Source organism: Coenobita brevimanus, chromosome 104 (genome assembly GCF_032717465.1).
Source record: "Coenobita brevimanus isolate Jiangsu-jjx chromosome 104, ASM3271746v2, whole genome shotgun sequence".
Lineage (NCBI taxonomy): Eukaryota > Metazoa > Arthropoda > Malacostraca > Decapoda > Coenobitidae > Coenobita > Coenobita brevimanus.
In genome coordinates, this window is record NC_137057.1 from 10650333 (window position 1) to 10665323 (window position 14991).

At 41.3% G+C, this 14991-nt stretch overlaps 1 non-coding gene across 1 annotated transcript; it reads left to right on the forward strand.

Annotated features, from left to right (window-relative positions):
- The first annotated feature begins 292 nt into the window (after positions 1 to 292).
- LOC145416168 (5S ribosomal RNA) lies at positions 293 to 411 on the forward strand. The gene has a single exon (XR_013900213.1). It is a non-coding gene; the product is annotated as a 5S ribosomal RNA (ribosomal RNA).
- Positions 412 to 14991: the final 14580 nt, after the last annotated feature.

The following is a 14991-nucleotide window of genomic DNA, read 5'->3' on the forward strand; positions in this document are numbered from 1 at the left end:
TAAAGTGTTTGAAGGTATGTTTAATTAGAAGATTATGAAGCATTGTCCTCTCATAAACTTTTTTCTTCTAGGGATGCTCCACTGGTGATGTACACCTTGCCTTATGATTTTTGGCCATCCTCCTTTCGGGACTGTGGCGAATCTTTTGTCATTGCACGTGTCATAGTCAAAGCTATCAACCGAGTTTGGCAAAAATTGATGATTTCCAAAGCGCGCATTTATGGTTTCTTTCCCGTCTGTGCCTTCATCTCAAGCTTCCTTTGTGGTCGTTCTGTAGCTGCTTTTGTAGACTGCCAATGGCCATACCACGTTGAGTACACCGCTTCCCGTCCGATCAGCGAAGTTAAGCAACGTTGGGTCTGGTTAGTGCTTGGATGGGTGACCGCCTGGGAACACCAGATGCTGTTGGCATCCCTACGTGTCAAGTGGGGTTTGTGGAGGATTAGTGCCCCTCCCTGTAAAACAATTAACTCTAAGCCCTTGGCCACCCCGTCTGGGATACATGGCGTCTGGCAATGAATGAATGATTTATTAGTCTTCTAAAACTATCGATTGTGGTGTTCCTCAGTGCTCTGTCCTGTCACCAGCTGTCTCCCCTCTATTTATCAGTGATTTTCTGAACTGCACTTTAATCTCCATGCACTCTCACTCCGATGAGTCTATCCTTCACAGTCCTAAATGCTTGTTTCGGTGTCCGTTTCTTCAGATTTTAAAATAATGCTATGATGAAGCTGTGGCTGACTACTTTCTGACCTGAATATCATTTCTGATTATATATATATATATATATATATATATATATATATATATATATATATATATATATATATATATATATATATATATATGTATATTTACTTTCAGGATCAACACTTGTCCGGTTAAAATCTTCCACAGGAATATCCCATAATGTATAACAAAATACAGGTCAGTTCTTCATTGTCTCTTAATATCCTTGGGTTTTCTTTCTCTACGAATCATGAAAAGATTATACTATCACCCGTGCAAAATCTCCTTCCAAGAGATTAAGTGCATTAAGCCGACTCCGTGTTTTCGTTACACTAGACGACTGTTGACTTTGTATAGGGGTGTTATTCGCCCGTGTGTGTAGTACATGTAGCATGTTTCTGATCTTTTTTTTTTTTTAATGCGAGGAAGAAGGAACCAAAGGCCGCGAGCCCGCAATTATAGTTCCTTCCAGAAAACAGAATATAAGAGAGAACCAAATTCAAGATCCGATCATTTCGAGATTCCTGGATAAACTGCGTTTGAAAGACTGGAGATCATAGGAAGCAGGAAATACAGACAGAGGGAGACAGTTCCAGAGTTGACCTGTTGCATAAATGAAGGACTGGGAGTAACGCTTAACTCATTCATTGGAGAGTTAGACAGAAAAAGGATGAGTGTATGCTGCTAGACGGGTGCTACGCGCCGGTCGAAGAGGTGGAGGAATGCATGCAGACAGTTCAGCTGAGCAGTGACCGTTGAAGCAGCGATAGAGAAGATTATAAAGATGTAAAAGTGTGATGAAGAGACAGTGGTTGAAGGGAGTCAGTAAGAGGAGGAGAGTTAACGAGAGGAAAAGCCTTTGACTCCACCCTACTGAGAAGAGCTGTATGTGGGGAGCCTCCCCACACATGAGAGTTGTACTCCACATAGTGGTGGATAAAACCCCTGTATAGAGTCAACAATTGAGCAGGGGTAAAGAAGGAACGGAGTCGGCTTAGCACACCCAATCGCTTGGAAGCAGATTTTACAAGAGATGTAATATGATCTTTCCAAGATAAGTCCCGAGTAAATGAAACCCCGACCATGTTCAAGGACGATGCAGGATTAAGCTGAATATTATTAAACACTAGTGGGTATACATGTGGAAGATTTTGTCGGGTTGATAGGTGTAAAAACTGAGTCTTTGATGCATTAAAAACAACCAGATTATTTTTACCCCATTCAGATATACGAAACAAGTCAGACTTTAGGTGTGCCATAGCCTCATCACTAGTTTGTTGAAGTAACTGCTGAGATGGACGTTGCGGGAACCAAATGGAAAGGTGAAGGGTGGAGTCATCAGCGTATGAGTGGATAGGGTTAGATGTAGAGCTTAGAAGGTCATTGATGAATGAAAGGAAGCGAGCTCGTGATAGGCCAGAGCCCTGAGGAACACCACTGTTGATAGATCTAGGAGAAGAACGGTGGCCGTCTACAACAGCGGCTATAGAACGACCAGAAAGGAAGCTAGAGATGAAGGCACAGACAGAAGGATAGAAACCGTAAGAGGGCAGTTTGGAAATTAAAGATTTATTCCAAACTCGATCGAAAGCCTTTGAGATGTCAAGTGCAGTGGCAAAGCTTTCGCCAACGTCCCGAAAGGAGGATGACCAGGAGTTTGAAAGGTAGGTGAGGAGATTGCCAGTGGAGCGTCTCTGACGGAACCCATACTGATGATCAGAAAGAAGTTTGTGATAGGAAAGATGCTTTAAAATTTTTCTATTAAGAGCTGAGTCGAAAACTTTTGAGATACAGGATGTTAAAGCAATTAGACGATAATTAGAGTGTTAGGAATGGTCACCCTTCTTTGGGACTAGCTGAATGAAAGCAAACTTCCAGAAAGAAGGAGAGGTACAAGTTGATAGACTAAGGCGAAAGAGTTTGCCTAGGCAGGGTGTAAGCACAGAGGCATAGTTCTTGAGAGCAACAGGAGGGACTCCAACAGGCCCATGTGCCTTATTAGTATTGAGGCCTGTGATGGCAGAAAATACATCAGCTGAAGAAATTTTAAATTCAGCCATGAGGAAGTCAGAGGGTGGAAGAGCACCGGAATCGTCTAAGGTAGAATTGGAGGAGAAAGTCCGAGTGAAGAGATCTGCTTTATCGGGAAAAGAAATAGCTACAAAGCCATCAGAGTAGAAAAGAGGAGGGAAGGATGATGAGGTAAAGCTGTTAGAAAGGTTTTCATCAAGGTGCTAGAAGTAGTGGGAAGAATTCGAGTTGGAGAGTTGAGAGCATTTAGTAGGATGAAATTGTTTTTAGCAGACAGAAGAACAGACTTAGCACGATTCTGGGCAGAAACGTATAAAAGATGTGATTCAGGGGTGGGTTGGCTCCAGTACCTTTCATAGGCCCTCCCCTTGTTGGGGACAGCATTAGAACAAGCGTGGTTAAACCAAGGCTCTCGTGCATTAGTCAGAGGATATGAGAAAGGAATGTATGCTTCCATGCCTGAGGGAATAACCTCCGTAATGCACAAGGCAGACTCAGATGGCTCCCGGCCATGGAAGCAATAATCATTCCAGGGAAAATCAAAGAAGTACTGCCTGAGTGCCTCCCAGTCTGCAGCTCCAAGTGTCACAGACGACGTTTCTTTGGAGGGTCCATAGGTTGTACCGGAGTGATGGGACAGGTTAAGGTGATAAGGTTGTGATCGGAGGAACCCAACGGAGGGAAAAGATTAACAGTGTAAGCTTGAAGATTAGTTGTAATGAAGAGGTCATGTAGTATCCCAATATACAGTTCTTGTAAACAGGGTGGAGTCAAAGGCTTATTGTCTCTTAACATCCTCTCTCACTGACTCCCTTCAACCTATCCCTTTTCTCTGCAGTGTTGTATCTTTGTCTCTGCACCATCGCTGTTTTAGTGTGTTTCTGAAAAGTTTACTTGCATCCCTCGTCCATTTTGGCAGGCGCGCAGAACATTTCTGGCAGCATACTCTCACCCCTTCTTGGTCCCGCTGTCTAAGCAAGAGTTAACCGATACTCTTAGTCATTCATGCATGCAGCAGATCAGCACCGGAACTGCCTTCTTCAGCCTGTAATTTCCTTTGTGACCCTCGTCACATCCCAGAATAAGTGGATCGTCAATTTTGCAATGTTGTGTTTTGTTTTCCGTGTAAAGAAAAACTCTTATGTTTTTACTCTTTGGTTGTTTTTTCAATGTATGAAAAATTACAGTTTTCTGATGTGTGTCCTACTTTCGTCTGATCCATTGTAAAGAAGTTTTTTTTTTTTTTCTTGTTCCACGGCATTGTAAAGAAGGGTTCTTTTTTTCTTGTTCCACGGGACATCTATCAGTATTTTTCCATGTCTCTCCGAACACTCCTACGTTTGCTGTACAGTGATTTCGTTCGCCTCAGTGTGGTAAACCCGCAGCGGCCGACACGTATGATATTATATGTGGCCGGGTAGTGTCGTCATTGTCTGTTGCTGCGGACTCACCACACTGACTTTCAAAGCCCATGGAGAGAAAAACAGGAGAGACGACCGGACTCTTTATGCGGACGGCTCATCCCAAGTTTTCGTTTGAAAAGGCGCCTAGATTGTAAAAAATTCGTATATTCTTGACACCTCTTGCTCCTGATCAGCGCTGACTACGCCAAAGTAATCTGCTGCATCGCTGCTGAAGATTAAGGACCATGGTTAGACGGAACTCGTCTTTGTTTTATAGAAATAGGCTGGTGTTGGTGAGGGACCCCTTCATATGGTGGCATCGATATAGCCGGGCAACTTCGCTAACTGGTTATACGAACGTCTCTCAACTCCTTGCCTGTTCAATGAAAAGAACCTGGTAGACTGCAAGATACTGAACTACTAGAAAAATATTTGAGTTGGTGCCTCGTATGTCAGGAGAAAATTTTTCATGTGATCCGTAGTAAAGAAACTTCCCAGTGTGGTTGCACCTGATTAGTATAGTTCCTTTGATGACTGGAATGCACAGGCTTCAGCACCAAGACAAAGCAGTGTTCCCTTGAAGAACTACCATTAAGGGTTATGTTGAGAAGGGAATTATATATATTTATACATTACCGATCCTTATAGTTCCAGTGGAAAGGAATTTATGTGATATTTTTTATCACTTAAATTAACATTATTCAGAACTGGGTAAAAAATATATATGATCTGTATGTTAGTCAGGTAATAAAAACAATGTAAGGTGCTGCTTTCGATTTATTCACTTACACACTCGTGCGTGCGCGCGCACGCGCGCACGCGCGCACGCACACACACACACACACACACACACACACACACACACACACACACACACACACACACACACACACACACACACACACATACAGGCACACACACACACACACACACACACACACACACACACACACACACACACACACACATACAGGCACACACACACACACACACACACACACACACACACACACACACACACACACACACACACACACACACACACACACACACATACAGGCACATGCACACAGAATGAGATTGGTCCTAGCTCCGGTTCACGTTGGTTCAGGTCGGTTCAACGGGTTCCATGTTATCCAAGAATTCCCAAAACTTTTCCAACCAAGCAGGAATTGAAGTCGGTGAACTGTGGAGGAGACAGAGAGAGAGAGAGAGAGAGAGAGAGAGAGAGAGAGAGAGAGTAAGTTATACGAGTTATGGATCTTTTCTTCAGGAGAGAGAGAGAGAGAGAGAGAGAGAGAGAGAGAGAGAGAGAGAGAAGTTACAGGCGTTATGCATGTTTTTTTTTTTTTCCTGTGAGAGATAAGTTATAGACGTTATGGATTTTTTTTTTTCAGTTTAGAACAACTACGATGTAACACAAAGTAAAATTTCAACAAAAGAGTGATAATGATCGTGGAAGTAAGCTTCGTGTGTTAATACATATTTCTATTACTATAAAATAAAAAATATCATCTAATTCTCTCTCTCTCTCTCTCTCCATTAATATTTCTATAACTATCTGCCATACTCACAATGCCTAGCATCTTCAGCTTCAACAGCAGACGACTTGATGATATCCGAGAGGGTTTCAAGGCCTAAGATTTGTACCAAGACATCCAAGTTCACCTCAGGTGATGTGTCGACTGTGGTAGAGGAAGGGGAGAGGGTCGATTAGGACAAGTGATTAGAGAAGCTGCCTGATGTTTGAAAGGACATAGGCAATCCAGGCCAGGGCAGGGTAATGAAGAGGAAGGCAGGGTAGGGTAATGAAGAGGAAGGCAGGGTAGGGTAATGAAGAGGAAGGCAGGGAAGGGAAGCATAATTAAGAAGAAGGCAGGGCAATGCAAGGCAGGTGAGCCGTTTGGAGGAATGTTGGATGGGGGTGTGACTGAGAGAGAATATATCTTTCTCACTCTAGTTCCTTAGGAATCAGTGTAATATCTTCGTCATTGACAGCGTTATCATTCTATGCTTATCTGAACTGTACATCCCAGAAATAAAGACAAATCAACCAGAAGATTTATTATATTCACCACACCACAAATAAGAACAAATTTGCTTGTGGATTAAACATTTTCGCCACACTGAACTACTTGATGAATCCAGTTTGGCAGAATAAACTGAAAATAAGTCTCATATTAAAGGGAAGATGTTTAGCGAATACAAGAAAAGCCAAGGTGATGACATCTAACAAGTAGATGAAGAAGAACGCTATGTAAGCTTGATCGCGAAAAATGAGTGGGAAATATAGTGTTTTAGGAATTTAACAGTGATCAAAGCACCAGATAGAGCTAAGGGACCTGAAGCAAGTCGTAGGTTAGGAGAAGACGCATATTAGGGCACTGTGAAGCATGGGGAAGAAGGGGTCAGGGTAGGAAAGCAATGTGACCCTGACGGTCCTGTGTTGATGCAAGCAACGATCATTGAATACAAGGGATAGAGAAAGGGCGGAAGTGCTGGTGATGAAGTGTTCCAGGTCTGTATGTGGAATTACATGACATAGCAGAGTGAAAGAGGACATTGAAAGAGCTTGAAAGACCAGGGACGTGTTAAAGTAGACGTAGTGCAATGGAATGGGCAGATCAGGGTATCTTTTGAAATAGCCAGTAGAGAGAAGGTGTGGTGGGAGATTGATGACAGTATACAGATGATAAGTGGAGTTAATGCGGGAAATGATGAGATCTAGACGAAGGAGGAAGGATGGTGATGAAAAAGATTTTTAACTAGAGGTGTGACCATCCAGGAGTGTGAGAAGCGTGTTTGGTATAAAGCAAATTGGAATGAAGTGGCTTTGGAGAAACGACTCTCCCAGTTTTCTGTCAGAGTAAGAAGTGAAGCAGCTGAGGTAAATTGTGACTAAGGGAAGGATGAGTGTGTAGTAATTTTAAAATAGCTTTACGTAGACCATTAAATAATGCAGCTGAGTAAAAGAATGAGAGTGACTGAGGTTGCTTTCTCTTGCTTTCCGGCACCACCAACCTGGAATGAGTAACATGTAGTGAGAATAGAATCTAGTCATAGTACTGCCACCAAAATATTATAAACCAGAGTAAAACTGAATCACATAAAATAAAGGTATTTATTGACGCCAGAGTAAAACAAACTTGCTTAAATCTACGTTACGAGAGTCAGAGAAAAACAGAATCTCATAACATAAAGCTAGAGTATGAGAGCGAGAGTAAAATAGAATCACATAGCATTAAGTTAGGGTATGAGATCCAGTGTAAAACAGAATCACGCAACATAAAGCTAAGGTATGGAGGCCAGAGTAATCACATAACATAAAAAGAATTTGCATGAGAGCCAGTTTAAAATAAGCACATAACATAAAGCTGTGGTATGAGAGACAGGGTAAAACAGAGTATGATAATCAGCGTAACACACAGTGACTATATCAAAATAAACGAAAACAGGAACAATATGAAAATCAGCCTAAGTTAGAGTGACAGTGTGAAAATCAGCTTGATACAGTGACAATATGAAAATCAGCTTGATACAGTGACAATATGAAAATCAGCTTGAAATGAGTGACATTATGCAAATCAGGGTAAGAGAGAGTGACATTGTGAAAATCAGCGAAAGGGAGAGTGACATTACCGGTAATGTTAGCGAAAAGGTCCAAGTTCACCTCAAGTTCCAACTTTCCGACGCACTCTAGCAAAATTTCCTTTATTGTTTTCAACAGTTCTTCGGTGAGGCCTCCGCACAGTATGTCAAGTTCCAGGACGCAGCCTAACACGTTGATCTCGCACGCGGGTAACAGAAGCGGCCCCTGACATGCTACGTCGACTGTAGAGGGTTCGGAGAATGGGGTTATTAGAGGCGGGGAGAAAAGAGGGAGGCAGGGAAGGCATCTGAAATAGGGAAGAGGAAGGAGGGAGACAGGGGAGGAAACAGGAAGGTCGGAGAAAAAGGGAGAGGAATTGGTAGACAGTTGGAGATAGTGAATGCTCTCCGTCACATATTGCTTTAGCTGTGAAGGGTTTAGGAGAGTGTTAGTAGAGTTGCAGGTGAAGGAGGAGGCAAAGGCAGAACGGAAAAGACTGAGATAAACTGAAAAGAACGGGGAGGAAGAGAGAGAGGAAGAAAGGCTCTTCCTCATATCCTGCTTTAGCTGTGTGAATTTTTTAGACTTTTGAGTATATTGATGTAAATCTAAGTTTACTATGTAATTCAGGTTTTGGTAGATTCGACCCCTCTATTACTAGTAAAATAATGCAAATAAAGTAACTTCTTTATAGTAAGCCTGTGACGGAACGAGAAACAACCTGAGTGAGAACGTCCCCGAAACTGTCTTTCACCAATCTTCATAAGTGGGTATTGAGTAAATGAGTGAGTGAGATGGAGTATCCTTTGAGTATGAGTGAACCTGCATGGGATGAAGCGAGTGCGAGTGTCTGTGGGAGTTCATTAAGACTGAGGGATTGAGAGCATATTGTAGAAACGTTCTTTCAGCTGCGTTAGGTTTATTGTCTGTTTGAATGATATGTGTAAGTGAATCAATAAATGCAATAAATACTGTTGAATGGATGTGTGTGTGTGTGTGTGTGTGTGTGTGTGTGTGTGTGTGTGTGTGTGTGTGTGTGTGTGTGTGTGTGTGTGTGTGTGTGTGTGTGTGTGTGTGTGTGTGTGTGTGTGTGTGTGTGTGTGTGTGTGTATCTGATACCTTCTCATACCATGGAGTATGCCAATGAATGTGAGACTGAATATGCATGTTAGAAGGAGAACCAGCGAATGAGAGTGACATTCAGACAGCAACCAAAACACAGCCACTAACCAAGCTGAGGAAGAACAATGTCAATGAAGACGTTGGACCCGCTGCAGGGCAGAAGCTGTGCCAGACTTCCTCCGGCCAGAAGACCCATGACGAAGAGGCTGAGAAGGGCCATCCGCATGGTGGTGGTTGTGGTGGTTGTGGTGGTGGTGATGGTGGTGGTGCCTGTAGGGGAAAGGGAGAGAGTGACTGTGGGAGTGGGGTAGGTACGTGAAGGGAGGTAGCGTAGAGAGTGAGTGGAAAATTATTGAAAGGAAATAAGGGGAGGGAGAGTGATGGATGTGTGAGGAGTGAGATGGGAAGTGGTAAGTGGAGGGAGAGTGGGCGATGAGTGTGGAGTGTGTGTGTGTGTGGGAGTGGGGAAGGAATGTAAAGGGAGGTAAAATGGGGGATGAGTGAGGAATGTCTCTGAGAGTCGGGAAGGAATGTATAGGGGGAGGGAGAGCGGGGCATGAGTGAGGAATGAGTGTGGAATTGGCAAGGCAGGTAATTGGACGGTGAGTGAAGGATAAGTGGGCAGCGAATGGGGAAGTGGTAAGGCAGGTATGGGAAGGGAGGTGAGGGATGAGTGGGGAGTGAGTGTGGGAATGGAGACGGAAACTGAGGGAAGCGTGAGCGAGGAGTGAATAATTGGTAAAGTTACGTACTTATATTCCTTTTAGCCTTAATTTGTCCCAGATTTACATTTTTTTTGCAGCTTGTTTCATGCAGCTCAGTGGTAGGATAGGACAAAGCTTCGTCGTTACATCCTTTCTTTGACTATCTTCCTATTCTAGTGTTAACTCGTTATTGCAAATCAGAATTCACGATGGAGATATGACAATTTTAGGCCAGGTTAGAGAGAAATTAATGCTAAGAGAACCAAGGATCAAACAACTTCCGGTATATTTTTCAATTTCTTCGATCAAGCTATTTCCCCCCTAAAAGATAGTCAGAGAGAAAAAGAGCAGTTTATAGAAGAAACGATAGTTGCTAGGCTTTAGCTCATTAGGTGAATTTTTCTGTATATTACTAAGAAGGAATATGGTAATAAAGTTATGGTTATAGATCCTGAGTGAGTTACTGACAGTCTCATCGAGATTTAATGCCGCATATGTACACAATAATAGTAACTTATTTTGCTCTAGGATGTGAAAGCTGTCGGTTTTCTCTGAGTTAATCAAGGATTTTAGCCAATTCTGTTGCAGAGTTTTTCCCATAAGTAAAGAAAATCAGATGGTTTTACCGCGTATTTGATAGAAAAGACTCAGTATCAGTGATAGGGTAACCAGTTTTAAAAGAGATTTTTACATCGTTTCACCACAAGAAGTGCCCAGAGGTGAAGAAATCTTAAGAGACAGCACATATAAAATGGGTTATACCTGAATTAACTTTATCAATAAGGTTACCTGATTCTTCGCTGTGGAAGAGAAGGTGAGTGGAGTGAAGAGGAGAGGTGTGGATTCCGTCTTTTATAGGGAGATCAAACTGAGGAGAATGTAAGGGGAGATGGAAGGGGGAATGTGCAGAAGTAAAGGTGAGGTAGTGGGGGGAGGATGGGGGGAAGAAGGAAAGAGAGAAGAGGAAAGTGGGGACGGAGAAGGGAGGGAGCGAGTTAAGGGGGTGCTGTGAGAGAGAGGAAGAGGGAGGGAAAGGGGGATTATAACATGCAAGGACCTTGAGAGAGGAAGGGAAATAATTAGGGAGAGTGAGAAAAGGCGGGATGGAGGGAAGGAGGAAAGACGGTGATAGACTGGAGGGGAAGGTCTGTAATATAAGGAGAGAAAGAGAGAGAGAGAGAGAGAGAGAGAGAGAGAAGGTTAATGAAACTACATGGTAGGACATAAGTCTCAGAAAGATTTTTTTCTTGTTTTGCTAGAGGCATCTCCAGACGATTTTATATACCTTAGGAGATACATGGATTAGATCTTGCATTCAATAACCTCTGTACTGGCAGATTTCCCGGCTAAAGTAGAAAAATAAAGACCGTTATGAGGAAAACTATAATAAAATACCTCGTCTCACCTAATCCATCGATCAGTTCTTCCTCCATAATATTTTCACCATTTATTGTACGCCTGTAAGTGTGATAGGAGTGTGAGTTCACAGTATGTAATAAGGTAATAAATATAGTTAATCAGTATCGTATAACTACAAAGGCGACAGGTGGTTTCATTACACAGGTGACAGATGATTTCACTTTGACTGTTGCTTATAGAGATTTTTTTTTTTTTTTGCGAATATTTCTAACTAAATTGTTTTCCTTGTATTTGGCATAAATTTTTTTCATCATGTTGTACTGATTAAAATGCTGGCCATGAACAACTAAGTGGGATTACTGTAAATATGTTCATAGGTTTATTGTTTCAAAATGGAAAGAGGGAAGGATGTAAAGATGACTTTTTGATACTTGATGAATAGGAGAGAGACTCCGTGAAGGAACAGTACCCTGAGGAACACCACACCTGAGTGCTTTAGAAGATTTGTGACACTCGACTACAGTTGTCCTCGTTATTATTATTATTATTATTATTATTATTATTATTATTATTATTATTATCAATATTATTTTTACTACTACTACTACTACTACTATTACTATTATGTTACGGTGATGGCGATGATGACGTGCATTATTATTTGTTGTTGTTGTTATTATCATTATAATAATAATAATAATAATAATTATTATTATTATTATTATTATTATTATTAAGAGTCAGAGTCTTCCGATCAATAGCAACTCCACCAACCTTTGACCTTCATTCGCTCCTCCTCCTTCTCCCACACACATGAACTCGCTTTTATCACTTAGTTTTTCATCTATACCTCACTTTTTCTAAGATATACTCTTCTTACCAATAATTCCCGACATATTAGCACATCCGACACTGCCAGTTACTCCTGTAATTGGCTGAATGGCAAGATACGGCTGGTGAATTTAGGATTTTCCATCCCGTCCTACAGTTTAGCTATTAGTCTGGTCCATCGATTACCAGCAAATTTCCGCATTTCATATCTCTATTTTGCTCCCTGCCTGGCTCTTCCTCTCACTCATCTCGGGCCTGCCTCTCCGTTTTCCTGGTTGTCCGTCTGTTGTCTGCTCTGCCTGAGACGTGACCTGTTTATATTTCCTCCTTTTATTAACGCCATCCAGGAAACTCTCTTTTCGTGTTTAAAAATTTTCTTAGTTACTTTGTTAAAAACTTTAATATGTCCAACAGTGTCATTGCTAAGAAACAGCCCAGTTAGTTCACTTGGCTGGTCTGCATCTGTAGCAAAACTAATTCATATTTTTTCTTGAATTTTACTTTAATCATATTGTAAAAAGTCTTCATCTCCAAAGTCACATGTATCTTTAATGAGATCATTTGTGCGATTGTCCTAACGGCCTGCTTTATCCATATTCATTCCACATAAGATTTTTTTTTTTTTTTTTTCAGTTCCGTTGCTGCGATTTTTTTATTCCACTATTTCCATATCCTGGATTAGCTCTTTAGTCACAATGTTACTCTTATACAGTTTGTAATAAAAATATTCTATTTAGTTAACATTTATTTATTTATTTTTGTCAGTAACATCTTTCAGAGGAGACATTTGGCTTCTTCCCATCCCAAGCTTCCCCCTGGTTTCTTTCATTTTCATTCATTCATTGCCAGACGCCATGTATCCCAGACGGGGTGGCCAAGGGCTTAGAGTTAATTGTTTTACAGGGAAGGGCACTAATCCTTCACCAACCCCACTTGACACGTAGGGATGATAATAAAACCTAAACCGCGTGCAGAGCTGCGATCGCCGTCCCTATCCCTGCGAGAAAGTCGGCATCAACCTCGCCATACACAATTCCTTGAAGTTTATTAGACCCTGCTCATATTATCCTTCCGGACATCTTTGTTTCTCTTTTGTTATTAATTTTGTGTTCAGTTGCTTTACCATTCCTCGTTAATAGCCAGTGTTTGCACACATGAATTTCAGTCACTTTTATTTACAGTTGCATCCAGTTTCTGAAAATTAGCCTTCTTGTACTCGAACACTTTCTCGCAACTACTGCAACATGGTCTTTATTGAGTTTAAGTGTAATATTGCTATACAGTGGTCATTTACTAAAATCTTCTGACGAAAGAGAGAGAGAGAGAGAGAGAGAGAGAGAGAGAGAGAGCATCTACAGTTTACCGTCTCATAATTCGCCTCACTTTAAATCATATGATACCATCAGTTTTTCCTTAATTGACCCAATTTGTAAGTTTTCGTTTCCGAATTAGCATAAGTATTTATTAAGCTCACTAGAGCAATAACTTCTGCTGGCGTTTATCGTGTGCATGCGGCATGCCTTTGAAGGAAGAACAGATGTATAAGTATACAGGAGGAGATCCTTCCAGACTGGTGTTAAAGCACACTTCTATACTCATCACACACACACACACACACACAGTATACATACTGTACATACATATATATATATGTATACATTGCAGCAGCCTTAGTGAGTCCACTGAATCACAAACACCTCTCTCATCATTTTCCATCACGTCCTACAGTATTGCTTATTAGCCTGTTTCATAGAATAGCAGCAAATTTCCGAATACCAGCGAATTTCCGTATTTCATATCTTCATTTTGCTCCTTGTCTAGATCTTCCTCTCAGTCATCTCAGGCCTGCCTCTCCGTTGCCTTGGTTGTCTGTCTGTCGTCTTCTCTACCTGCGACATGACCTGTTTATATTACCTACCTTTTTCCCTGCTATCCAGGAAACGCTGTTTTCATGTTGATAAGTTTTCTTACTTACTTTAAAATTCTAATATGGTCAACTGTCGCTTAGCTTCGAAACAGTCCAATTTGTTCACTTGGCTGGTCTGTGCTGGCACCTTGTCTAGGTAAACTCTTTTGCATATGTCTGTCAACTTGTGCCATACCTTCTTGCTGGAAGTTTGTTTTCATCCAGCCTCTTCCGAAAAGGGGTGGTCGCTCCTAACCCACTCAGTATCGCCCAATTGCCTCAGTATGTTGTCTTTGTAAAGTGTTTGAGGGTATGTTTAACTAGAAAATTCTGGAGCATTGCCCTCTCATACATTTTTTTCTGTTTACGATACTCCACTGGTGATGTACACATTGCCTTATGATTTTTGGCCATCCTCCTTTTGGGACTGTGGCGAAACCTTTGTCATTGTACGTGTCATAACCAAAGCTATTGACCGAGTTTGGCAAAAATTGATGATTTCCAAAGCGCGCATTTATCGTTTCTTTCCTGTCTGTGCCTTCATCTCAAGCCTCCTTTGTGGTCGTTCTGTAGCTGCTATTGTAGACTGCTTATGTTCGTCTTCTAAAACAATCGATAGTGGTGTTCCTTAGTGCTCTGTACTCTTACCGGCTCTCTCCCTTCTATTCATAATCGATTTTCTGAACTGAATTTTTATCCCTGTCCACTCTCACTCAGATGGCTCCATCCTTCACATTCCTAAATGCTTGTTTCGGTGTCCTTTTCTTCATTTCTTTAAATAATCATGTGATGAAGCTGTGGCTTGCTACTTTCTGATTTGACTATCATTTTTTATTCTCTCTCTCTCTCTCTCTCTCTCTCTCTCTCTCTCTCTGGATATATAAATATATATAAATATATATATATATATATATATATATATATATATATATATATATATATATATATATATATACAGAATCTACGCCTTCTCTCCCGTTACAATCTTCAACAGGAATATCTCTTAATATTTAGCAATACACATCTCAATGCTTCATTATCTCGTAATATCCTTGGGTTTTCTTTCTCTACGAGTCTTGAAAAGATCATACTACCACTAGTGAAAAAATTCTCATCCAAGGGTTTACGTGCACTAAACCGACTTCCTGTTTTCGTTATACGAGACAGTTGTTTACTTTGTATAGGGGTGTTATTCGGCCGTGTTTGGAGTCCATCTAGGATGTTTGGCGTTGGAGTCGTTCCACACATACCGTTCTTGTAAACATGGTTGACTCAAAGGCTTATCGTCTATTAACATCCCCTCTCTCACTGACTCCC